General features: G+C 49.8%; 3 protein-coding genes across 14 annotated transcripts in view; 1 reads left to right on the forward strand and 2 right to left on the reverse strand.

Moving 5' to 3' along the window:
• LOC139247639 (zinc finger protein 239-like) overlaps positions 1–8861 on the reverse strand; it is a 92735-nt gene extending 83874 nt beyond the window's left edge. Inside the window, exon 1 of the mRNA XM_070871725.1 lies at positions 8804–8861. The gene's annotated coding sequence lies outside the window, so the exon portion shown is untranslated. The remainder of the gene's footprint in view (positions 1–8803) is intronic.
• The window catches only part of LOC139247638 (zinc finger protein 229-like), a 401943-nt gene extending 391381 nt beyond the window's left edge, over positions 1–10562 (reverse strand). Inside the window, exons 1-3 of one of the 6 annotated variants that reach the window (XR_011590939.1) lie at positions 10515–10562; positions 8804–8905; positions 3290–3533 (exon numbers count right to left, since the gene is read on the reverse strand). The gene's annotated coding sequence lies outside the window, so the exon portion shown is untranslated. Of the gene's footprint in view, positions 1–3289; positions 3534–3686; positions 3704–4559; positions 4626–8803; positions 8906–10514 lie in introns of those variants that run through there. The other 5 variants (XM_070871721.1, XM_070871723.1, XM_070871720.1 and 2 more) reach the window with 5 other exon arrangements.
• A 279-nt stretch (positions 10563–10841) lies between these two features.
• The window catches only part of LOC139247636 (zinc finger protein 229-like), a 53932-nt gene continuing 38912 nt past the window's right edge, over positions 10842–25861 (forward strand). For 5 of the 7 annotated variants that reach the window (XM_070871703.1, XM_070871704.1, XM_070871707.1 and 2 more), the window contains exons 1-2: positions 23823–23920; positions 25041–25204. The gene's annotated coding sequence lies outside the window, so the exon portion shown is untranslated. Of the gene's footprint in view, positions 11076–23808; positions 23921–25040; positions 25205–25861 lie in introns of those variants that run through there. The other 2 variants (XM_070871709.1, XM_070871708.1) reach the window with 2 other exon arrangements.

The raw sequence follows: 25861 nt of genomic DNA on the forward strand, positions 1-25861 counted from the left end.
CCATCAGACACTGCCAGCCCATAATGAGCAGGGCTCAGGGAGGTTGGTTGCTAGTCACTGCAGTGTTATCATAAAGCAGGGCCATTCAGCCCAGTGGGTCCTCCCCGTGTCCCTTTAAAGGTGGAGAGCTGGGACATCCTGTCTCAACACACATCCCCCTGTTCATACTGAGAATCCCCGGGGAAGGCCCAAGGCCCAGAGTGTGGAACACAACCAAGGGGAAAAGAGGAGGAGAGACCGTGCAGTGTGGGAGAGGAGGGAGGAGTCTGCTCATTCCCAGGGGCAGATCAGACAAAGTGCTTTGAGTGGTAGGTCCAGCAGTGAAACTGAAAACAAACAAAGGGAATAAATAAAGATCCAATTCAAGGGAACAAGCAACAGTCATTGGGCAGACATCACAACTGGCCCAAAATTATTCAATAGGCAAGCATCGATTGCTTATTGTGGGAAGTTCCACACTTCAACCATCCATTGAGTGAAGAAGTGTATCCTAACATCTCTCCTGAATGGCCTGGCTCGGATTTTAAGGTTATGTCCCCTCGTCCTAGACACCCCAAGCAACAGAATAAATTTCTCTCTATCTACCCTAGCAATTGCTTTCAAATTCACACTAAATTCCCACAGGCTAGGTGGCGTATGGGTTAGATACAGAGTAAAGTTCCCTCTCCCATGCCGCAGGGCACACTTCGGTGTCCGTCCCAATCGTGCTGAGCAGCTTATCAATTAAAATTCAGCAGCAGTACGATCTGCCACTGCACTGAAAACTTTCCACCCGCAGCTCCTGATCAGTTTCAGGTTAAAGCTCCTTCTAAACTGTCCCATGAAGCACTCCCAGCAGGGAGCAGGGACAGCACGAATTAGGTACACAGTAAATCTGTGTCAGAGGAAACTGTACCCCAGTGAGAGTCAGTGCCAGAGGAAACTGTACCCCAGTGAGAGTCAGTGCCAGAGGAAACTGTACCCCAGTGAGTCAGAGCCAGAGGAAAAATGCAGCAGAGCCTGGTCTCCAGTCATCTTGGATCCCTTGCCACTGGACCAAGACCTTGCTCTGCCAAGCCCGTGTGGTAGCTATTGTGCAAGGGCCACCTCACGTTAAAAGAATTCATGCTATTAGCAATACATAACAACCCTCTTCCTCTGCAGTTATCAATCTATTGCAATTCCCCACCCTGTAGTTTCATTATATTACAATTCAAAATATCTTCAGTTATCAGCAACAAATGGCATCTATATCACGCCTTAAACGGAGTAAAATGTCCCAAGGCACTTCACAGGACTGTTAGCAAACAAACTTTGACACCCAGTCACGTAAGGAAATATTAGCACAGGTGACTGAAAGCTTGTTCAAAAGGGTAGGTATTAAGGAGCATTTTAAAGGTGGAGAGGTTTAGGGAGGAATTCCACAGCTTATGGCCTCGGCAGCTGAAGGTATGGCCACCAATATTGGTGGGATGAAAATTGGGGCTGCTCAAGAGGCCAGAATTGGAGGAATGCAAAGATCTGAGGGTTGTCGCGCTGGAGGAGGTTACAGCAATAGGGAGGGGCAAGGTCCTGGACAGATTTCAAACCAAGGATGAGAATTTTAAAAGCGAGGCATTGATGGAGCAGGAGCCAATGTAGTTCAGCGAGCACAGGGGTGATGGGTGAACGGAAATTGGTACAAGTTGGGATGAGAGGGCTGAGGACAGATTGAGTAGAATAGGCCTATATTCTCTGGAGTTTAGAAGAACGGAAGGTGATATCATTGAAACATATAAAACTCTTAGAGGAATTGACAAGGGCTGGATAGTCTAGAGTTAGGGGTCCTAGTATTAGGATAACAGATCGGTCATTTAAGACTATGAGGAGGAGCTATTTCTTCACTCAGAGAGTTGTGAATCTTTAAAATTCTCTATCGAATAGCGATCTTACTGAATGGCGGAGTAGATGGGAGGGGCCGTATGGGCAACTCCTGCTGCTACTTCTTGTGTTCTTGAATAAGGATACAGGCAGGAGTGTTTTAGAAACAGAAATTTACAGCGCAGAAGGAGGCCATTTCGGACCATCATGTCCGCGCCGGCCGACAAAGAGCCGCACGGCCCTCGGTCAGCAGCCCTGAAGGTTACATATAAACCTATGAACAATGGCGGAAAGGTAAATAGCACCCAGCCTAACCAGCCCGCCGCACACAACTGCGACACCCCGAAACATTCTACACACCACCCTAACCATGTGATGTCCTGGGAGAGGCAAAAACCAGGTAAAAACCCAGGCCAATTTAGGGGAAAAAAATCTGGGAACATTTCTCTCCTACCCATCCAGGCGATCGAAACTAGTCCAGATCACCCTGGCCATATTCGATTCCCTGCAGCACTTACCATTATATCTGCGCCAGCCAATAAGAGGTGATCTAGTCTAATCCCAATTACCAGCTGTAGGTCCGTACCCTGCAGGTTACGGCACTTTAAGTGCCCATCCAACCATCTCTTAAAAGTGGTGAGGGTTTCTGTATCCACCACTCTTCCAGGCAGCGAGTTCCAGATCCCCACAACCCTCTGCGTAAAGAAGTCCCCCGTCAAATCCCCTCTAAACCTTCCACCAACCACCTTAAAACTATGCCCCCTAAGTTTACGGAGAGTGCGAGGTGTGAGGCCGATCAGAGGCATGGATGAGGGTTTGAGCAGATGAGCTGAGGAAGGGGCAGAGACCGGCGATGTTATGGAGGTGGAAGTAAGCGTACTTGGTGATTGAGGGAATATGGGTTCGGAAGCTCATCTCGGGGTCAAGTACGACGCCAATCAATAAATTGCAACTCCCCATATCTGTGTTTCAGTATATTAGAATACTACATATCTTGAGTGATCAATGCTTCAATATTAGTAGTTATCAATATAAAATAGTTATCAATATATTTTCTTATCATTCTAAATGTTCATGAATGAATAATTAATTCTGTGGGTGATAGGCCGTGCTGGTCTTTCAGATGGGTCTGTGCACCATGATCAGTGAATTGACGATGTGCTTCCGGTTCAATCTTTCCATTGGCTTTCTCACCAGATGGGAAATATTTGAACATTGAGATCTGATGGTGTCGGTGTGAGTTCAGCCGCACCTAATGTACAGAGACCGGTCCATCTGCTGGGCTCTGCCTCAAACTGGAGTCACCTCTTAGATCAAAGCCCTTTACTCTAAAACACACACAAGAGTCACTGTGACTGTGTTTAGAGACAGAAACTGATCTCACTTCACATCCCATTGCACGGCCTCATGCTGGATAATTGTACTCGGTGGTTAGTCTCTCCTGGTCTCATTTCCTGTCTTACCTTGTAACCTGTGTGTACTGTCTACAGGATCAGTGTATATCTGAGTAAATGGCACTTTCTCTTACTTTTCTCCCCAGTCGATCTATTGAAGCGCTTTCAATCGGAAGGGGCTCACTGGTTTGTGCTCTCACAATCCTGTGCTGGTTCACCTGCTGTTGTTCCTCAGTCCACAATCCCTGTTTCCTTCCAGCTGTGGAACTTTCTCAATCACTCCGCCATTCACCGGGAGATCTAATTATCACAGGGCAGAAAATTAGAAGATTAATGTTGTGAAGTGGAATGTAATGTAAAGTGTTTTTCCAAAGTTTCAGAAAAGTATATGTCCAGTATTTCTGTTTGATTTTATCTTTTCCTCAGATCTCTGTCCCGCCCATCTGGACTTACAGAAAATCACCAGAATTCTCCCCGGGTTATACACTGTCTGATCTCACTGGGCCCCCAGGTTACACACTGTCTGATCTCACAGGACCCCGGGTTACACACTGTCTGATCTCACTGGGCCCCCGGGTTACACACTGTCTGATCTCACTGGGCCCCCGGGTTACACACTGTCTGATCTCACTGGGACCCCGGGTTACACACTGTCTGATCTCACTGGGACCCCGGGTTACACACTGTCTGATCTCACTGGGCCCCCGGGTTACACACTGTCTGATCTCACTGGACCCCGGGTTACACACTGTCTGATCTCACTGGGCCCCCGGGTTACACACTGTCTGATCTCACTGGGCTCCCAGGTTACACACACTGTCTGATCTCACTGGGCCCCCGGGTTACACACTGTCTGATCTCACTGGGCCCCCGGGTTACACACTGTCTGATCTCACTGGGCCCCCGGGTTACACACTGTCTGATCTCACTGGGCCCCCGGGTTACACACTGTCTGATCTCACTGGGCCCCCGGGTTACACACTGTCTGATCTCACTGGGCCCCCGGGTTACACACTGTCTGATCTTACTGGGCCCCCGGGTGACACACTGTCTGATCTCACTGGGCCCCAGACGAGGAGCCGAGGGGAGCGGGAGAGAGACGACGACAGGAGTCCCTCAGCTTTCGCAGGAACCGCCCGCCATTCCCTCCCCAGTCATTCTGGGGATGTGCCTGTGTCAGTCTGTGTGCGCGTGTCCGTCTCTCTCGCCTTCACCCCCATTCCATGTCTCACCTCCCCCCCGGGACACTCTCCCTCGGCCCCCTCTCCCCCCCGGGACATTCTCCCTCGGCCCCCTCTCCCCCCTGTGCCGCTCAGCTCCGCTCACTTTCCGCCATCTTGTTTACCTTCATAAATGGCCGGACTCCGGGGATCCCGGACATGCGCAGTGCCGCATCACAGCGCGCTCGGGGAGGCGTTGTCCGCCCTGCAATTGGCTGTTTGACCTGATTGACAGGCCGCCCACCAATCGCGGCCCTGTATCTGCCATTTACCCCGCCCACTCCCACAGTCGGAGGCGGCCCGCCGGGTGACGTGTCTGCGATTCGAATTCGCGCCGCCGTTCACTCTGCGTCAGTGACGTCACCAATCCGGCAGCGCGCTGCGTGACGTCAACAACACGACAAGAAGGGGTGTGTGACGTCAAAACCCCAGCAACGCAAGGTGTGTGACATCAGTAACCTGGCAACGCAATCTCTGTGACGTCATGTAGCCTGGCAGGGAGGGCACTGAGCCCACAGGATGGGTATACCGAGCCTAGCACCAGGGGAGGGCACCGACCCCGGTGGCCGTGTACACAGCCTGGCACCAGGGGAGGGCACCGCCCCACAGGATGGCCGAGTATTGAGCCTGGCACCAGGGGAGGGCACCGACACCACAGGATGGCCGAGTATTGAGCCTGGCACCGGGGGGGGGGGGGGGGGGGCAGGGGAGAGGAGGGCACAAACCCCACAGGATGGCCGAGTACCGAGCCTGGCACCAGGGGCGGGGAGGGCACCAGGAAAACCATTGGCCCATTGGTTGTCACGTGTGTGTCCAGCGGGGCTGGAGCTGCTGGTTTTATCATCAGTGACAGGCCCAGATTACCCAGGTGTATCGGCGCTGCATGGCCCATGGGACAGGAACAAGGAGAGAATGTTCTGAAGTTCTATCCTGTACTTACAGTGAAGACTTTTGTAAACTCCTTTTAAAGAATATTAGAAGGAGAAGATTAGCACACGGGAAGCTCAATTCCAAAGATCACATCCCTATCTGCCAGAGTCAGTCGATTCATCAAGGGCTGATTATCATCGGCCTTTTACATAAGAACACAAGAAATAGGAGCAGGAGTAGGCCGTACGGTCCTGGAGCCTGCTCCGCCATTTAATACAATCATGGCTGATCTGATTATAGACTCAGGTCCACTTTCCTGCCCGCTCCCCATAACCCCTTAATCCATTATCGGTTAAGAAACTGTCTACCTCTGCTTTAAGTTTATTCAATGTCCCAGCTTCCACAGTTTTCTGAGGCAGCGAATTCCACAGATTTACAACCCTCTGAGAGAAGCAATTTCTCCTCAACTCAGTTTTAAATGGGCGGCCCCTTATTCTAAGATTATGCCCCCAAGTTCTAGTCTCCCCTATCAGTGGAAACATCCTCTCTGCATCCACCTTGTCAAGCCCCCTCATAATCTTATACTTTTCCATAAGATCGCCTCTCATTCTTCTGAATTCCAATGAGTAGAGGCCCATTCTATTCAACCTTTCCTCGGAATTCAACCCCCTCATCTCCGGAATCAACCTAGTGAACCTTCTCTGAACTGCCTCCAAAGCAACTATATCCTTTCGTAAATATGGAAACCAAGGCAGTATTCCAGGTGTGGCCTCACCAATATCCTGTACAACTGTAGCAAGACTTCAATGCTTTTATACTCCATCTCCTTTGCAATAAAGGCCAAGATACCATTGGCCTTCCTGATCACTTGCTGTACCTGCATACTAACCTTTTGTGTTTCATGCACAGATACCCCCAGGTCCCACTGTACTGCAGCACTTTGCAATTTTTCTCCATTTAAATAATAACTTGCTCTTTGATTTATTTGCCAAAGTGCATGACCTCACACTTTCCAACATTACACTCCATCTGCCAAATTTTTGCCCACTCACTTAGCCTGTCTATGCCATTTTACAGGTTTATTGTGTCTTCCTCACACATTGCTTTTTATCCCATCTTTGCATCGTCAGCAAACTTGGCTACGTTACACTCGGATATGATGTAATTGGCATCACGGAGACATGGCTCCAGGGTGACCAAGGCTGGGAACTCAATATATAGGGGTATTCATTACTATACCGGGGTGTTTGCTGTGGAGATCCAAGATGAACGTCTCCCTGCTCTTTTTTGATAGCACTACGCGGTTACCCCACAACAGGCAGTCTGCCTGAATGGGCAGCTCGTCCTTTTGCCGCTGGAATGGCTTGATTGGCTCTTGCATTTCAACGGGGATGCTGGCCCAGCTCCCATGCAGTATACAGTTTTTTTACTGGGGACAGCAGAGATTCTTGGCTGGTCCAAGTCCTAATCTGGTGGGCCGTGACAGGTGATTTATCATTTTCAAACGCTTCCATGACCATGAACAAGTCTGCGGGCTGCGCCACCATCAACAAGTTTGTAGGGTGTCCCAGGGTGTGTGTCAGTATTTAGAGGGGTTCCCTGGGTGTGTGTCGATTTTTACAGGGTGTCCCCGGGAATGTGTCAGTGTTTACAGCGGGTACGCAGGAGTGTGTCTGTATTTCCAGAGGGTCCCCGGGAGTGTGGCAGTGTTTACAGGGGGTCCACAGGAGTGTGTCTGTATTTACAGAGGTTCCCCGGAAGTGTGTCAGTATTTACAGGGGTTCCCCGGGAGTGTGTCAGTGTTTATAGGGGGTCCCCGGGAGTGTCTCAATATTTACAAGGGGTCCCTGTGAGTGTGTCAGTGTTTACGGGGATCCCTGGGAGTGTGTCAGTATTTACAGTGGATCCCCAGGGAATATGTCAGAATGTACAGGGGGTGTCCCCAGGACTGTGTCTGTATTTACAGGGGATCCCCAGGGAATGTTTCAGTGTGTACAAGGGGTGTCCCCAGGATTGTGTCTGTATTTACAGGGAATGTGTCAGTATCTACAGGGGTTGTCCCAGGGAGTGTGTCAGTATCTACAGGAGGTCCCCGGGCGTGTCTCAGTGTTGACAGAGGATCCCCAGGTGTGTGTCAATATTTACAGGGACCCCCGCTAGTGTATCGGTGTTTACAGGGGGAGCCCTGGGGGTTGTCAGTATTTACCGCGAGTTCCCGAGAGTGTGTCAATTTTTACAGGGGTCCCCGGGAGTGTCTCAGTGTTTACAAGGGGTCCCTGGGAATGTGTCAGCATGTACGGGGGTGTCAGTATTTACAGGGGGTCCCCGGGTATGTGTCAGTATTTACAGGGGTCCCCGGGAGTGTCTCAGTGTTTACAGGGGGTCCCCGGGAGTGTGTCAGCATGTACGGGGGTGTCAGTATTTACAAGGGATCGCTGTGAATCTGGCAGTGTTTACAGGGGTCCCTGGGAGTGTGGAAGTATTTACAGCGGATCCCTGGGGAATATGTCAGTATATACAAGGGGAGTCCACAGGAATGTGTCTGTATTTACAGCGGATCCCCAGGGAATGTGTCAGTATCTACAGGGGTTGTCCCAGAGAGTGTGTCAGCATGTACGGGGGTGTCTGTATTTACAGGGGGTCCCCGGGAGCGCGTCCGTGTTTACAGGGGGTACCCGGGAGTGTGTCAGTATTTACAGGGACCCCCGACAGTGTGTTGGTGTTTACAGGAGGTCGCGTGGAGTGTGTCAGGTTTTACAGGGGTCTCCGGGAGTGTGTCAGCATGTTCAGGGGTATCTGTATTTACAGGGGATTCCCGGGAGTTTGTCTGTATTTACAGGGGGTCCCCGGGAGTGTGTCGGTTTTTACTGGGAGTTCTCGGTAGTGTGTCAGTGTTTACAGCGGGTACCCAGGGGTGTGTCAGTAATAACAGGGGGTCCACAGGAGTGTGCCCGTATTTGCAGTGGATCCCCAGGGAATATTCAGTATGTACAGGGGGTGTCCCCAGGACTGTGTCTGTATTTACTGGGGATCCCCAAGGAGTGTGTCAGCATGTACAGGGGGTCTCTGTATTTACGGGGGATCCCCAGGAGTATGTCGGTATTAATGGGAGTTCCCGGGAGTGTATCAGTGTTTACAGCGGGTCCCTGCGGGTGTGTCGGTGTTTACAAGGGGTCCCTAGGTGTGTGTCTGTATTTATAGAAGGTCCCCGGGAGTGTGTCAGTGTTTTCAGGGGGTATCCAGAAGTGTATCGGTATTTAAAGGTAGTCCCCTGGAGCGTGTCAGTATTTACAGGGGGCCCCAGGAATGTGTCTGTATTTACAGGGCGTCCACAGGAGTGTCTGTGTTTACAGGGTGTCCCCGGGGAGTGTGTAAGTATCACAGGGGGTCCCGGGAGTGTGTCAGTATTTCCATGGAGTCCTTGTGGAGTGTGTCGATATTTACAGTAGGTCCCTGGGGAGTGTGTGGGTATTTACTTACTTGGTGACTGAGGTGAACTCGCCCCAGATATTGGGGGAACCCTCTGCTGGCTGTGAGCCCGGGCTGGGCCCAAGGACACGGGAGTGACATCTAGCCTGACATCTGTAAAAGATCGGACAGAGACTGGTGTCACAGAGGAGTCAGCAATAAATGTCTTTCTTCAACTAACCCTGGTATTCTCCAATAATGTCCCAAGATCTCCTCCTTTTTGAGGCAATGACCCCCACACTGGGATGTAAGGTTTTGCTGATGAGCTATTCGCCTGTGAGGGGCTTCACAACCAATCCTAAACATTGCCTCTCCCGCACACAGGCTCTACGCACATGCTCCATACATGCTTACCCCCTCACAAGGGTCATATATATTTACAACACCAAAGTAATTCATTTCGGCCCATCGTGTCCACGCCAGCCGACAAAGAGCTATCCAGCTAAATCCCGTTTTTCAGCCCTTGGTCCGTAGCCCTGTAGGTTACGGCACCTCAAGTGCACATTCAAGTACTTTTTAAATGTGGTGAGGTTTTCTGCCTCGATCACCTTTTCAGGCAGTGAGTTCCAGACCCCCACAACCCTCTGGGTGAAGAAATTTCCCCTCAAATCCCCTCTAACCCTCCTACCAATTACTTTAAATCTATACCAAATGGTTGTTGACCCTCTTCTGAGGGAAATAGGTCCATCCTATTCACTCTATCTAGGCCCCTCTTAATTTTAGACACCTCAGAAAAGTTTCCCCTCAGCCTCCTCTGTTCCAAAGAAAACAAACCCAGCCTATCCAACCGCTCTTCAGAGCTAAAATTCTCTAGTCCAGGCAACATCCTCATAAATCCCCTCTGTACCCTCTCTCTAGTGCAATCACATCTTTCCTGTAATGTGGTGACCAGAACTGATTGCAGTATTCTAGCTGTGGCCTAACTAGTATTTTATACAGTTCAAGCATAACCTCCCTGCTCTTGAACTCTTGGGCCATTGGACAGCGAGTAGGAGCAGCGATTCGGGTTGATTTGCAAATCCCACCACCCCCAGCCCAGCCCCGGGACATCAAGCTCCAATCATGTCCCTATTCCTGCACACCGGCCGAGATCAGGTTAACTCAGACGGGGCCAGGCATGGGGGCTGGGCCTTCCCTGCGAGCGTTGTGTGGACAGGTCCCACGTGTATCCCACCTTCCCCTCCACCAGTACCTGCGTTGCTGTCTTGTTGGGCTGGGGGCAGGGGTTGGGGTCACGGTGACACGAACGGGCAAACCGTTTGACGAGGGGTCAGGGGTGGTGACCTTCCTGCCGGGCGAAGGCAGGAGTGGGACGCGACCTCCGGTTCCTCCTGTAGCCCGCGGCCTCGATATGTCCCACTTTTTAATGTTCTGAAACGGCAGCAATAGAAAGATCCCGCAATCAGAGCGCGCCCTCAGCTCCATTTACCCGCCCTCCCGTAACATTGCACAGAAACCGGCCTTTCGGCCCAACCGGTCCCTGCTAATTGCAGCCTTCTGCCCTTAACCCAGCACAGCCCAGGGGTGAATGTGTGAGGCCTCTCCAGGTCGGTCAGCTCCATGCTATACTGGGCAGCAGGGGGGGCGGGGGAACTGAAGGGGGTGGTATTAACAACAAGGGGTTGTTGCATTTCGGTCATCAAACTGTGGCCCCGCCCACCACCAGCGGGACCCACAGAACCGCCTCTCTCCCGCTCGCGGTCCCCGGGGCCTTCGCTCCGACCTGGTCCGCGCGGCCCAGACTCGCCGTCGCTCTTGGCAAATCCACTTCCGGCTGCCCTTATGTGTTTCCCCTGGCAACTGGGGAGAGAACTTTAAAAACAGCGATTAATTCATGAAAGGTTCGCAGCAGTCTGTTTATTTTTATGATACGATTCTCCGCTTTATCATTTTATTATAAAACAAACAAATGCCAGGTTGTTTTTTATATTTTAAAAATCGCGCACTGGGGCCCTTCCGCCGCATTTCTGTGACATCACAACGTCATTGCCCTGGGGGAGCCCAGTGCGCAGGCGTGGGCTGTATGTGGAGCATGCGCAGTGTATCATTGTTCAGAGCGGACGCGGGCTGTGAGTGGGCGGAGGCCGGGCACACAGTTTGGAATTCAACGTGAATCTGCGGGGCGCAGGGGAGTAACATACTCGACAGGTGGGCTTCATAAACGCCTGGTGCAGGTCGGTAACCCGGACTAAGGAACAACAGGTCTCGAGTTTGCAACTCCCGGGCGTTTTCGCGGTAACAGGCCCAGGCTGACGGTCGCCATCTTTGTAAAGCATACCTAGAGGTAAGTGCGCCACCAATGTGCTTCATCGAGCAGTAGAGCGCATGCGTGGCGATCTTTGTGATAGAACAATGTGTGGGCGGGGCTTCAGGGTCCCAGTGAACCCAGCCAGAGTCAGTACATTCAGGGGAGGAGAACCAGTGAGTGTAGAACTGAACCCAGCCAGAGTCAGCACCTTCAGGAGATGAGTGGGAGGGAACCAGTGAGTGAAGAACTGAACCCAGCCAGAGTCAGCACCTTCAGGAGATGAGTGGGAGGGAACCAGTGAGTGAAGAACTGAACCCAGCCAGATTTCAGGACAGGGATTTATGTGATGGGGATTTACAGCTTTGGAGGAACAAGAGAGGAAAGAATGCTTCATAGAATCAGTACTTGCAGTAATGATTTTTGTAAACTCCTTTTGCAGGGTATGAGAACGGGTAGATTTGCAGATGGAAAAATTAAAACAAACATCACATCAAGATCTGACAGAGTCACTCGATTCAACAGGCCCTAAATATCATCGGCTTTTGAATGTGGAAGGAGAAATGTTTGTCTGTTCTGTCTGTGGGATCAGATTCCAAACATCAGTGTGACTGGAAAAGCACCGAGACGCACACGCCCGAGTGAGAGTGTTCCAGTGCACTGCCTGTGGAAAGAACTTTAACCAGTTACACAGCCTGAAAACCATTGCACCATTCACAGCGGGGAGAAACCGTACACGTGTTCTGTGTGTGGACGAGGCTTCAACTGATTGTTCAACCTGGAGAGACACAAGGACACCCGCACCATGGAGAATCCGTGGAAATGTGGGGACTGTGGGAAGGGATTCAATTATCCATCTGAGCTGGAAATTCATCGCCGCAGTCACACCGGGGAGCGACCGTTCATCTGCTCCATGTGTGGGAGGGGATTCACTCAGTCATCCAGCTTGGTGAGACACCAGCGAGTTCACACTGGGGAGAGGCCGTTCACCTGCTCTGAGTGTGGGAAGAGATTCACTCAGTCATCCACCCTGCTGAAACACCAGTGTGTTCACAATAGGGAGCACCTGTTCACCTGCTCCGTGTGTGGTAAGGGATTCACTACCGTATCCGACCTGCTGAGACACCAGCGAGTTCACACTGGGGAGAGGCCATTCACCTGCTCTGAGTGTGGGAAGCGATTCACTCAGTCATCCCACCTGCTGCTACACCAGCGAGTTCAAAAGTTACTGCTGGGTTTGGATTCTGCTGTTACCCCAGACTGAATCATTCTGACAGTTTCTTTCTGCTGATATTGATTCCCCCTGTAACTGGGCTGGAGTTTAATATTTTGGATATTGGACCAATTAATCAATGGGAAAAGGGTCAGATAAAAATAATGTTGATTGTGTTTGCATCCATACTTCACTGTTTAAAGGCATTTCTTCAAATACTGAAAGCTGCAACAAATTGAGCTAAACTTTGTTGAACCATTTATAAAACCATTGAATCTGCAGGTTGGTTTTCGATTTCTCTGGGATGGAGCTGGACATGATGTGCATTGAAATACTGCCGGTGTCCAGTGAATGACGCTGTCCCTCCAATTAACTCCGACTGAGGAGTGCATGACTGCCTCCTAGAGCAGGAGGAATGTGGGCAGCTCAGGATCAGACATTGCACATACTGTCCCCTCTCGGGATTATTTTTACTCCAGACAGGGATGTACAATTGCTGAAGTTCATCCATGTGATCTTTAAATGTTTGCCATTGCTTATCCACCGTCAACCCTTTAAGTATCCTCTGCCAGTATATCTCCTGTCTGAAGTAAAAATAAAACAGGGAAGGTGGCTCAACCGTGGCTAACAAGAGAAATTAAGGATAGTGTTAGATCCAAGGAAGAGGCATATAAATTGGCCAGAAAAAGCAGCAAACCAGAGGACTGGGAGAAATTTAGAATTCAACAGAGGAGGACAAAGGGTTTAATTAGGAGGGGGGAAATAGAGTACGAGAGGAAGCTTGCTTGGAACATAAAAACTGACTGCAAAAGCTTCTATAGATATGTGAAGAGAAAAAGATTAGTGAAGACAAACTTAGGTCCCTTGCAGTCGGACTGAGGTGAATTTATAATGGGGAACAAAGAAATGGCAGACCAATTGAACAAATACTTTGGTTCTGTCTTCACGAAGGAAGACACAAATAACCTTCCGGATGTACTAGGGGACCGAGGGTCTCGTGAGAAGGAGGAATTGAAGGCTATCCTAATTAGGTGGGAAATTGTGTTGGGGAAATTGATGAGATTGAAGGCCGATAAATCCCCGGGGCCTGATTGTCTGCATCCCAGAGTACTTAAGTAAGTGGCCCCAGAAATAGCGGATGCATTGGTGATCATTTTCCAACAGTCTATCGCTTCTGGATCAGTTCCTATGGACTGGAGGGTAGCTAATGTAACACCACTTTTTTAAAAAGGAGGGAGAGAGAAAACAAGCAATTATAGACGGGTTAGCCTGACATCAGTAGTGGGGAAAATGTTGGAATCAATTACTAAAGATGAAATAGCAGCGCATTTGGAAAGCAGTGACAGGATCGGTCCAAGTCAGCATGGATTTATGAAAAGGAAATCATGCTTGACAAATCTTCTGGAATTTTTTCAGGATGTAACTAGTAGAGTGGACAAGGGAGAACCAGTAGATGTGGTGTATTTGGACTTTCAAAAGGCCTTTGACAAGGTCCCACATAAGAGATTGGTGTGCAAAATCAAAGCACATGGTATTGGGGGTAATGTACTGACGTGAATAGAGAATTGGTTGGCAGACAGGAACCAGAGAGTCGGGATAAACTGGTCCTTTTCGGAATGTGAGGCAGTGACTAGCGGAGTGCCGCAGGGCTCAGTGCTGGGACCTAAGCTCTTTACAATATACATCAATGATTTGGATGAAAGAATTGAGTGTAATATCCAAGTTTGCAGATGACACTAAACTGGGTGGCTGTGTGAACTGTGTGGAGGATGCTAAGAAGTTGCAGGGTGACTTGGACAGGTTAGGTGAGTGGGCAAATGCATGGCAGATGCAGTATAATGTGGATAAATGTGAGGTTATCCACTTTGGTGGCAAAAACACAAAGGCAGAATATTATCTGAATAGTGGCAGATTCGGAAAAGGGGAGGTGCAACGAGACCTGGGTGTCATGGTTCATCAGTCATTGAAAGTTGGCATGCAGGTACAGCAGGCGGCAAATGGTGTGTGAGCCTTCATAGCTACCGGATTTGAGTATAGGAGCAGGGAGGTCTTACTGCAGTTGTACAGAGCCTTGGTGAGGCCTCACCTGGAATATTGTGTTCAGTTTTGGTCTCCTAATCTGAGGAAGGACATTCTTGCTGTTGAGGAAGTGCAGCGAAGGTTCACCAGACTAATTCCAGGGATGGCTGGACTGACATATGAGGAGAGCCTGGATCAACTAGGCCTTTATACACTGGAGTTTAGAAGGATGAGAGGGGATCTCATAGAAACGTATAAGATTCTGACGGGACAGGTTAGATGCGGGAAGAATGTTCTCGATGTTGGTGAAGTCCAGAACCAGGGGACACAGTCTTAGGATAGAGAGTAGGCCATTTAGGTCTGAGATGAGGAGAAACTTCACTCAGAGAGTTGTTAATCTGTGGAATTCCCTGCCGCAGAGTGGATAGTATTGGACTAATTGAATCAGACTTTAGTGAAGTGGATAGGCTGGTACTCAATATTGAGGGCGAGTCACTGGCGAGCTGTGACGGGGATTTTTGCAACAGGTACAGGGTCAGCAAGAAACAGAAATAAGTGCTGGAGGAAACAGAGCACATAATATAATGGAGGATGCACTGAAAGCAGGAAGAACACTTGTAAAGACACTGAGAAAGGCAGAACAATGTGCTGATATAGGAACAGGAGTCGGCCATTCAGACCCTTGAGACTGTTGAACCAGTCAATTAGATCAATGACTAACTCCGAATGCAGAAGACCAAATCATAGAGGAAGAAGTAGTTCAGAAGCCTGAGAACATGGTTAGGACAAAGCTGCAGTTGGTGAGCTGCAGTGAGGTGGGTGGTGATGAGTGTGGTAATGATGATGAGTTGGTTACCCAGGGATAGGGTCTGTGCACATTGAAGATAAATGACAAAAGGTACTGGAGGGGCTAAATGACAATGTAACAAATCCTGTAAGGGCTCTGAACCCTCCCATGCAAGGATGGCCGAGAAAATCAAGGCAATTCCCTGTGTTATACTTCCTGTTCTGGGTGAAAAAGATGTTTGTAAAACAACTCGCAAATATGAATAACTGTCAGTCAACTTGTGGCTAAAATAATACTGGGACTTTGAAAAGTAAATGGTGGTGTTCTTGTGACAATAAATGGGAGAGAGCTAACCAAATAAAAACAATGGAACTGGTCAGGAACATTGGAAGTAGCTGCAAGAAGCATTTACATTGGAGGAGGGAGGTGGCCAGGAGGAAAGGTGATCCACATGATATTGATTACAGAGTGGAATCTAGACAGCAGGTGGGTGATATACAAGAACCAGGTAACATTAACAAGGGTAAACTTGGGGCCAAAAGATGGAACATCGACAGTAAGCTGTATAGACGTGAACACTGAATGCATTCGGAATCAGCAATTCCAAAACACGAGGTTACTGCAGCACTCGGGAACTCCAGTGTTGTGGGAATATTATAAATATGGCTGACTGCAGAGGATGGTGCACAGGGACAGGAGGAGCCTGTTCCACCATTCAGTTAGATCTGTACCTCAACTGCATTTACCCACTTCTGCTCCATATCCCTTGATGCCCTTAACCAACACAAATATACCCATCTCAGTCTGGAAAATGGTGAATTGTTTGATCCTTGCATTCAGTCTCTTAAGGGAGAGTGTTCCAGATTGCCACAAACCCGTGAATGAATTTTTAAAAAAGTATTCAGGCACAGCAGAGTGCACAGCAGGGATGTGATGTGGGCCTGGATGTCAAAGACACCGAGGAGATTAAAGCTGTTGATCCTGTGAAAGAGGTGTCCAATTTATTCCCACACCCAATCCTTTCCCCATAACCCTGCAAATTAGTTCTCTCCAGCTACATGTCCAATTGCCCTTTGAACACCCCGATGGAATCTGCTTCCACCGCCCTTTCAGATTCCAAATCTGAAAACATATCTCCACATTTCCCCTCTAATTCTCTTGCCAATTATTTTAGATCTGTGACCTCTGGCTACCGATCCGGTTGCCAGAAGAAAAGTTTCTCCCGTTTGCTCAATCAAACCCCCTCAGAATTTTGAATACCTCCATTAGGTGTCCCCTTGACCTTTGCTGCTCCAAGGAGAACAATCCCAGCTTCTGCTATCTCTCCACTTTACTGAAGTCCCTCATTCCTACTCTCATCCTAATAAACCTCCTTCTTACTCTCTCCAAGATCTTGACATCCTTCAAGTGTGATTCCTAGAATTCTACACAATACTCCAGCTGAGGCCTAACCAGTGATTTGTAAAGGTTCAGCATGACTTCCTTGTATTGAATTCAATGCCCCCGTTTATAAAGCCAAGTATCCCACAAGCTTTCTTCACTGTCTTAGCAACTTGCCCTGCCACCTTTAAAGATTTGTGAACATTTACCCCAGTTCATTCTGTTCTTGTGCAACCCACAAAATAGCACCATTTAGATTATACTACCTCTCCATGTTGTTCTTCCCAAAGTGCATCACCTCACACTCAGCCACGTTACCTGCCATGTGTCTGCCCATTTCTCCAGTCTATGTACTCCTGAAGTCTGCTTCTATCCTGCTCACTATTCACTATGTTGCCAAGTTTAGTATCATCTGCAAACTTCAGAATTGTACTTTCTATCCCCAAGTTCAGGTTATTTATCTACAACAAGGAAAGCTTATCATGAATTGTCTCGGGGGTTCTCAGATTTGTCTCCATTCTGAATAAAATATCATCCTTTTCCTCATTCAGTTCTTTGACCAAATTCTGTTTCTTTTCATCCAAAATATTGTGCAATGTAGAAAATTCAGAGTCGATGATGTTCTTCGATTGATTCAACTGTTCCTGTGAAGACAAAAAAAGTTTGTTAAAAAAGAAAGCAAAACTATCGCAGGTCACCAGCACATTGATCACAATGCTTAATAAACATCAAGCCACGCTGCTGAAAATGCACAGAGATAGAGTTCTGTTAGCCAGCATGGGATACATAACACGCTAACTGTACAGGCACAGCCCACATTGGCCCACTGAGAATTCACCATCATTTCAGAGATGCTCTCTTGCTGCTCAAACTCAAAATCGTCAAAACAGGTTTTCTTCTGCCTCAGAGAATGTAGGATTGTCTTCATTTTCTCCTGGGATTGAAATTGCGAGACCTGAAGATAATTGGCAAATGGCAAAAAAAAAAATCCAGGGGGTAAATGAGGGAATACATTTTTACACAGCGAGTTATGGTGATCTGGTGTGCCCTGCCTGAAAGGGCAGTGGAAGCAGATTCAATAGTAACTTTCAAAAGGGAATTAGATAAATTGTTGAATAGGAGACATTCGCAGGGCTCTGGGGTAAGAGCAGGGGAGTGAGACTAATGGGACAGCTCTTTCACAGGCACGATGGGTCGAATGGCCTCCTCCTGCGCTGTGTGCGTCGATGATTCGAGGAGCTGACAAGAGCCACGGCGCTGCTAAAATTAAAAAAAATTAAAGTAAATTTATAATTTGTACAATCGGCAAAGTGTTAAACTGGACAATGTGACCCTCCTTCACCTCCGCATTCCTGTCCCACCTCCTCCTCACATCCCACCTCCTCCTCCTCCTCCTCACTGCCCCATCCTCTTCCCTCATCTCCTCTCCACATCCTCACCCCCATCCTCCCCTCCTCACACACCACCCACATCCTGCCCCGCATCCTCCCACCTCCTCAATCCCCTCCTCCTCTTACCCCAGCCTTCACCCCTCACCCCCCGGGTATTAAACCAGGCGACCGCTCCCACCGGCTCCAACTCACCGACACAAGGGCCCAGCGCCGCGTCACTGGCACCCGGCCCAAACACACTTTCCGAGCTCCCAGTCCCACTGAGGCCCGGGTCCAGGCCCGCCTCCCTCACTCTGACTGACAGGCGCTCCGGCCAATCCGCTTCCCCTCTGACAACCCCGCCCCCAAAACCCGCCTCCCTCACTCTGAGTGACAGGCGCTCCGGCCACTCCGCTTCCCCCGGGAGCGCCTCACCGGGCCGCTCCAGGCCAATCAGCGCCGCCGGGAGGCGGGGTTTGCGGCCATGATTTGGGTTGAACGAGGCTCGCGCTCGGAGCTTGGCGGTTGGGTTGAAATATTTGAATGTTTAACGGGCGGTGACCTTTGCCCCTGTGTTCCACTCCAGGACATTGTGACGTATTTACTGAGGCGGCCGAGAGCTCGGGCCTTACACTAAACATCCGTAAGACAAAGGTCCTCCAGCAGCCTGTCCCCGCCGCACAGCACTGCCCCCCAGTCAGCAAGGTCCACGGCACGGCCCTGGACACCGGGGACCATTCCCCAAACCTCGGGAGTCTCTTATCAACAAGGGCAGGCATTGACCACCAGATCCAACACCGCCTCCAGTGCGTCAGTGCAGCCTTCGGCCGCCTGAGGAAAAGAGTGTTTGAAGACCAGGCCCTCAAACCGACCACCGAGCTCATAGTCTACAGGGCTGTAGTAATAGCCGCCCTCCTGTATGGCTCAGAGACATGGACCATGTACAGCAGACAGCTCAAGTCGCTGGAGAAATACCACCAACAATGTCTCCGCAAGATCCTGCAAATCCCCTGGGAGGACAGACGCACCAACGTTAGCGTCCTCGACCAGGCCAACATCCCCAGCATTGAAGCTCCGCTGGGCAGGCCACATTATCCGCATGACCGACACGGGACTCCCAAAGCAAGTGCTCTACGCGGAGCTCCGTCACGGCAAATGAGCCAAAGGTGGGCAGAGGAAACGTTACAAGGACACCCTCAAAGCTTCCCTGATAAAGTGCAACATCCCCACCGACACCTGGGAGTCCCTGGCCAAAGACCGCCTGAAGTGGAGGAAGTGCATCTAGAAGGTTGTTGAGCTCTTCGAATCTCAGCGCCGCGAGCGTGAAGAGGTCAGGCGCAAGCAGCGGAAGGAGCGTGTGATAAATCAGTGCCATCCCCACCTTCCTCCGACGAATATCTGTCCCACCTGTGTCAGGGTCTGTGGCTCTCATATTGGACTGTTCAACTACCAAAAAAGTCATTTTAGGAGTGGAAGCAAGCCTTCCTCGATTCCGAGGGACTGCCTATGAAAAAAAAGAGGGATTGGCGGGACAACAACAACAACTTGTGTTTATATAGCGCCTTTACAACAGTAAAAGGTCCCCAGGTGCATCACAGGAGGGTCACAGATTGTTTTGTCTATTCCGGGGCGGATCTGTGATTGTCACCGAACTAATCTGCCTCCCACAATATCTACAGAATCCCAGGAATACCCGCAAACTCCCCGAGAATGGTCTTCATCATCATTGGCGCTCCCTGGAACCAGGATGACTTGCTTCCACATGGGTTCGCAGATGTTTCAATGAAGGAGCCGATATTCCAGTCCTGAACTCCAATTGAAGGGTGGAAGATGCCTGTGCGTGGATTGTTTTAACGTGTGGTGACCGTCGCATACCAGCCACCACACGGGATTGACAGAGCTTGGCCTTTATCCAGTGGCAAGGGTTAACCAGACGGCAGGAGACCTGCTCTGATGCAAGGACCTAGTGTGCACACATATCGCAGTGTGGGCAGGTCCGTGCTGCCCCTGGGTTCTCGGCTCTTCTGGGCCTGTACCCTCATTCACCGCACCTCCGCCACGATCTCTCACCGTTCCTCCGCCACAAAAACATTCGCCACACCTCCGCCACGATCTCTCACCGCACCTCCGCCACGATCTCTCACCGCTCCTCCGCCACGATCTCTCACCGTTCCTCCACCACGATCTCTCACCGTTCCTCCGCCCTGACCTTCCCGCTCCCCCGCTGTACCTGGACCCCGCCAATGTTCCTGCCCACGCTCCAAACTGCGACCTGGGTTTTGATGATGTCATCCAGTCGCCCACCTTGAAGCCGTCGCACACTTGTAGCAGCTCACTCTGGAAGCTGCAGTGGTATGCTCTTTTATCCTCCTGACCCACGATGGCTTTTTTTTCTTCAAAACTGTACTTTATTCATATAAAATTTTCACAATACCTTGGAAAATAGTTCAGTATCTTGCGGTCAGCAATTCCATACAATTCGTTTGGATGCTGACAGCAGTTCCATACAATGCACTAGCGTGCATTTCATTTCAAGGTACAGTTTAGTACAATCCGCAAATCACGTTACATGTAGTACTGTGCAAATAAGGGTATTACATGGAGCAGATAATAAAAGGTTTACATTACATTCCAGGGTACATTTCAATACGAATCACGTTACATGTAGCACTATGCAGATGAAAGCAGTACATGGAACGGATGAGAATATGTCCTCTCACAGGTCAGGGTGGCCCTCGATGTTCCAGGACCCATGCTGCTCTTTTATCCTCCCGACCTGCGGTGGTGACCTCTCACAGGTCAGGGTGGCCCGCGATGAATGAATGCCCCGGGAATAAGTTGCCCTGATGTTGACGCTCAGATTGTAATTATTTCTGTGGTGCCCAACTTTAATATTCTCCTGAAAGTCCCACTGCAATCCAGTTCCAGTTCCATTGAGGGTGTAAAAGAAAAGATAGCCATCTGTGGCTAACTAAAGAAATAAAGGACGGTATCCAATTAAAAACAAAGGCATACAAAGTTGCTCAAACTAGTGGGAGGACAGAAGATTGGGACGCTTTTAAAAGCCAGCAAAGAATGACTAAAAAAATCATTAAGAAAGGGAAGATAGACTATGAAAGTAAACTAGCACAAAATATAAAAACAGATAGCAAGAGTTTCTCTCGGTATATAAAAAGGAAAAGAGTGGCTAAAGTAAATGTTGGTCCCTCAGAGGACGAGAATGGGAATTAGTGATGGGGAACATGGAGATGGCAGAAACTCTGAACAAATATTTTGTATCAGTCTTTACGGTAGAGGACACAAACAATATTCCAACAGTGGATAGTCAAGGGGCGAAAGGGGTGGGGGGGGAGGAACTGATCACAATCACTAAGAAGTAAGGTAATGGGTCTAAAGGCAGATAAATCTCCTGGACCTGATGACGTCTTAAGAGAAGCAATGGCAGGGATAGTGGATGCATTAGTTATAATTTACCAAAATTCCCTGGATTCTGGGAAGTCCCAACAGATTGGAAAACCGCAAATGTAACGCCCCTATTTAAAAAAGGAGGCAGACAGAAACCAGTTAGCCTAACATCTGTGGTTGGGAAAATGTTGGAGTCCATTATTAAAGAAGCAGCAACAGGATATTTGGAAAAGCATAATTCGGTCAGGCAGAGTCAGCATGGATTTATGAAGGGGAAGTCATGTTTGACAAATTTGCTGGAATTCTTTGAGGATGTAACGAACATGGTGGATAAAGGGGAACCAGTGGATGTGGTGTATTTGGACTTCCAGAAGGCATTTGACAAGGTGCCACATAAAAGGTTACTGCGCAAGATAAAAGTTCACGGGGTTGGAGGTAATATATTAGCATGGATAGAGGATTGGCTAACAGAGAGTCGGGATAAATGGTTCATTCTCGGGTTGGCAATCAGTAACTAGTGGGGTGCCGCTGGGACCCAAACTATTTACAATCTATATTAACAACTTGGAAGAAAGGACCGAGTGTAACGTAGCCAAGTTTGCTGACAATGCAAAGATGGGATAAAAAGCAATGTGTGAGGAGGACACAAAATACCTGCAAAATGACATAGACAGGCTAAGTGAGTGGGCAAAAATTTGGCAGATGCAGTATAATGTTGGAAAGTGTGAGGTCATGCACTTCGGCAAAAAAAAATCAAAGAGCAAGTTATTATTTAAATGGAGAATAATTGCAAAGTGCTGCAGTACAGCGGGACCTGGGGGTATTTGTGCATGAAACACAAAAGGTTAGTATTCAGGTACAGCAAGTGATCAGGAAGGCCAATGGTATCTTGGTCTTTATTGCAATGGGGATGGAATATAAAAGCAGGGAAGTCTTGCTGCAGTTTTACTGGGTATTGGTGAGGCCACACCTGGGATATTGCCTTGGTTTCCATATTTACAAAAGAATATAATTGCTTTGGAGGCAGTTCAGAGAAGGTTCACTAGGTTGATTCCTGAGATGAGGTTGTTGACTTACGAGAAAAGGTTGAGTAGAATGGGCCTATCCTCATTGGAATTCAGAAGAATGAGAGGTGATCTTATCGAAACGTATAAGATTATGAGGGGGCTTGACAAGGTGGATGCAGAGAGGATGTTTCCACTGATAGGGGAGACTAGAACAAGGGGGCATAATCTTAGAATAAGGGGCCGCCCAGTTAAAACTGAGCTGAGGAGAAATTCCTTCTCTCAGGCTTGTAAATCTGTGGAATTCACTGCCTCAGAGAACTGTGGAAGCTGGGACATTGAATAAATTTAAGACAGCGGGAGACAGTTTCTTAACCGATAAGGGATTTAGGGGTTATGGGGAGTGGGTAGGAAAGTTGTCCTGAGTCTATAATCAGATCAGCCATGATTGTATTAAATGGTGGAGCAGGCTCCAGGGGCCGTATGGCCTACTCCTGCTCCTATTTCTTATGTTCTTATGTAAAAAGCCGATGATAATCAGCCCTTGATGAATCGACTAACTGTGGCAGATATGGATGTGATCTTTGGGTTTGAGCTTCCCGTATGCTAACCTTCTCCTTCTAATATTCTTTAAAAGGAGTTTACAAAAGTCATCACTGTAAGTACAGGATAGAACTTCAGAACATTCTCTCCTTCTTGTTCCTGTCCCATGGGCCATGCAGCGCCGATACACCTGGGTAATCTGGGCCTGTCACTGATGGTAAAACCCGCAGCTCCCGCCCCGCTGGACACACACGTGACAACCAATGGGCCAATGATTTTCCTGGTGCCCTCTCCGCCCCTGGTGCCAGGCTCGGTATACGCCATCCTGTGGGGTTTGTGCCCTCCCCTGGAGCCAGGCTAGATACACGGCCATCCTGTGGGGTCGGTGCCCTCCCCTGGTGCCAGGCTCGGTGTACACCATCCTGTGGGGTCAGTGCCCTCCCCTGCTGCCAGTATAGATACACGGCCATCCTGTGAGGTCGGTGCCCTCCCCAGGTGCCAGGCTCGGTATACGCCCATCCTGTGGGGTCGGTGCCCCCCCCCAGGTGCCAGGCTCGGTATCTGGCCATCCTGTGGGGTCGGTGCCCTCCGCAGGTGCCAGTCTCAGTACACGTCCATCCTGTGGGGTCGGTGCCCTCCCCTGGTGCCAGGCTCAGTATACGCCCATCCTGCGGGGTCGGTGCCCTCCCCTGGTACCAGGCTCGGTATACCCATCCTGTGGGCTCAGTGCCCTCCCCGCCAGGCTACATGACGTCACAGAGACTGCATTGCCAGGTTGCTGATGTCACACAGCTCGCGTTGCTGGGGCTTTCACGTCACACCATTATTGCCGGTTGTTGACGTCACTGGCGCTGAGCGAGCGGCGGCGCGAGTTCGAATCGCAGCCACGTGACCCGGAGCGAGCCCGCCTCAGACTGTGGGAGCGGGCGGGGTAAGTGGCAGATACAGGGTCGCGATTGGTGGGCGGCCTGTCAATCAAGTCAATCAGCCAATTGCAGGGGCGGACAACGCCTCCCTGAGCGCGCTGCGTGGCGGCACTGCGCATGTTTAGGATTCCCGGAGGTCGGCCGTTGGTGAAGATGGCGGAAAGTGAGCGGAGCTGAGCGGCAACGGGGGGAGAGGGTGCCGAGGGAGAGTGTCCCGGTGGGGAGAGGGTGCCGAGGGTGAGTGTCCCGGGGGGGAGAGGGGGCCGAGGGAGAGTGTCCCGGGGGGGGGCGAGAGAGACACGGACACGCGTACACCGACTTGACACAGGCACATCCCCAGAATGACTGGGGAGGGTGGGGGGTTCGACAGACGAGGGGGAGAGAATGGGGGGTCCTGGGAAACCGCCCCCCTCCCCTCCTCCTGTCACCTTCCCCTCGGCTCCTCGTCCCCCTCCCCGGGGCCCAGTGAGATCAGACAGTGTGTATCCCGGGGGCCCAGTGAGATCAGACAGTGTGTAACCCGGGGGCCCAGTGAGATCAGACAGCGTGTAACCCGGATGTCCAGTGAGATCAGACAGTGTGTAACCCGGGGGCCCAGTGAGATCAGACAGTGTGTAACCCAGGGGCCCAGTGAGATCAGACAGTGTGTAACCCAGGGGCCCAGTGAGATCAGACAGTGTGTAACCCGGGAGCCCAGTGAGATCAGACAGTGTGTAACCCAGGGGCCCAGTGAGATCAGACAGCGTGTAACCCGGGGGCCCAGTGAGATCAGACAGCGTGTAACCCGGGGGCCCAGTGAGATCAGACAGTGTGTAACCCGGGGGCCCAGTGAGATCAGACAGTGTGTAACCCGGGAGCCCAGTGAGATCAGACAGCGTGTAACCCGGGGGCCCAGTGAGATCAGACAGTGTGTAACCCGGGGGCCCAGTGAGATCAGACAGTGTGTAACCCGGGGGCCCAGTGAGATCAGACAGTGTGTAACCCGGGGGCCCAGTGAGATCAGACAGTGTGTAACCCGGGGGCCCAGTGAGATCAGACAGTGTGTAACCCGGGGGCCCAGTGCGATCAGACAGTGTGTAACCTGGGGGCCCAGTGAGATCAGACAGTGTGTAACCCGGGGGCCCAGTGAGATCAGACAGTGTGTAACCCGGGGGCCCAGTGAGATCAGACAGTGTGTAACCCGAGGAGATTTCTGATGATTTTCTGTAAGTCCAGACGGGCAGGAGAGATCTGAGGAAAAGGATAAAATAAAACAGAAATACTGGACATATACTGTTCTGAAACGTTGGAAAAACACTTTACATTACATTCCACTTCACAACATTTATCTTCTAATTTTCTGCCCTGTGATAATTAGATCCCGGTAAATGGCGGAGTGATTGAGAAAGTTCCACAGCTGGAAGGAAACGGGGATTGTGGACTGAGGAACAACAGCAGGTGAACCAGCACAGGATTGTGAGAGCACCAACCAGTGAGCCCCTTCTGATTGAAAGCGCTTCAATAGATCGACTGGGGAGAAAGGTAAGAGAAAGTGCCATTTACTCAGATACACACCGGTCCTGTAGACAGTACACACAGGTTACAAGGTAAGACAGGAAATGAGACCGGGAGAGACTAACCACCGAGCACAATTATCCAGCATGAGACCGTGCAATGGGATGTGAAGTGAGATCAGTTTCTGTCTCTAAACACAGTCACAGTGAATCTTGTGTGTGTTTTAGAGTAAAGGGCTTTGATCTAAGATGTGACTCCAGTTTGAGGCCGAGCCCAGCAGATGGACCGGTCTCTGTACATTAGGTGCGGCTGAGCTCTCACCGACACCATCAGATCTCAATGTTCAAATATTTCCCATCTGGTGAGAAAGCCAATGGAAAGATTGAACCGGAAGCACATCGTCAATTCACTGATCACGGTGCACAGACCCATCTGAAAGACCAGCACAGCCTATCACCCACAGAATCAATTATTCATTCATGGACATTTAGAATTATAAGAAAATATATTGATAACTACTTTATATTGATTACTAATATTGAAGCATTAATCACGAGAGATATGTAGTATTCTAAAATACTGAAACACACATATCGAGAGTTGCAATTTATTGATTGGCATCGTACTTGACCCCGAGATGAGCTTCCGAACCCATATTCCCTCAGTCACCAAGTACGCTTACTT

The sequence above is a fragment of the Pristiophorus japonicus genome, unplaced genomic scaffold, assembly GCF_044704955.1.
Source record: "Pristiophorus japonicus isolate sPriJap1 unplaced genomic scaffold, sPriJap1.hap1 HAP1_SCAFFOLD_278, whole genome shotgun sequence".
Classification (NCBI taxonomy): Eukaryota; Metazoa; Chordata; class Chondrichthyes; family Pristiophoridae; genus Pristiophorus; species Pristiophorus japonicus.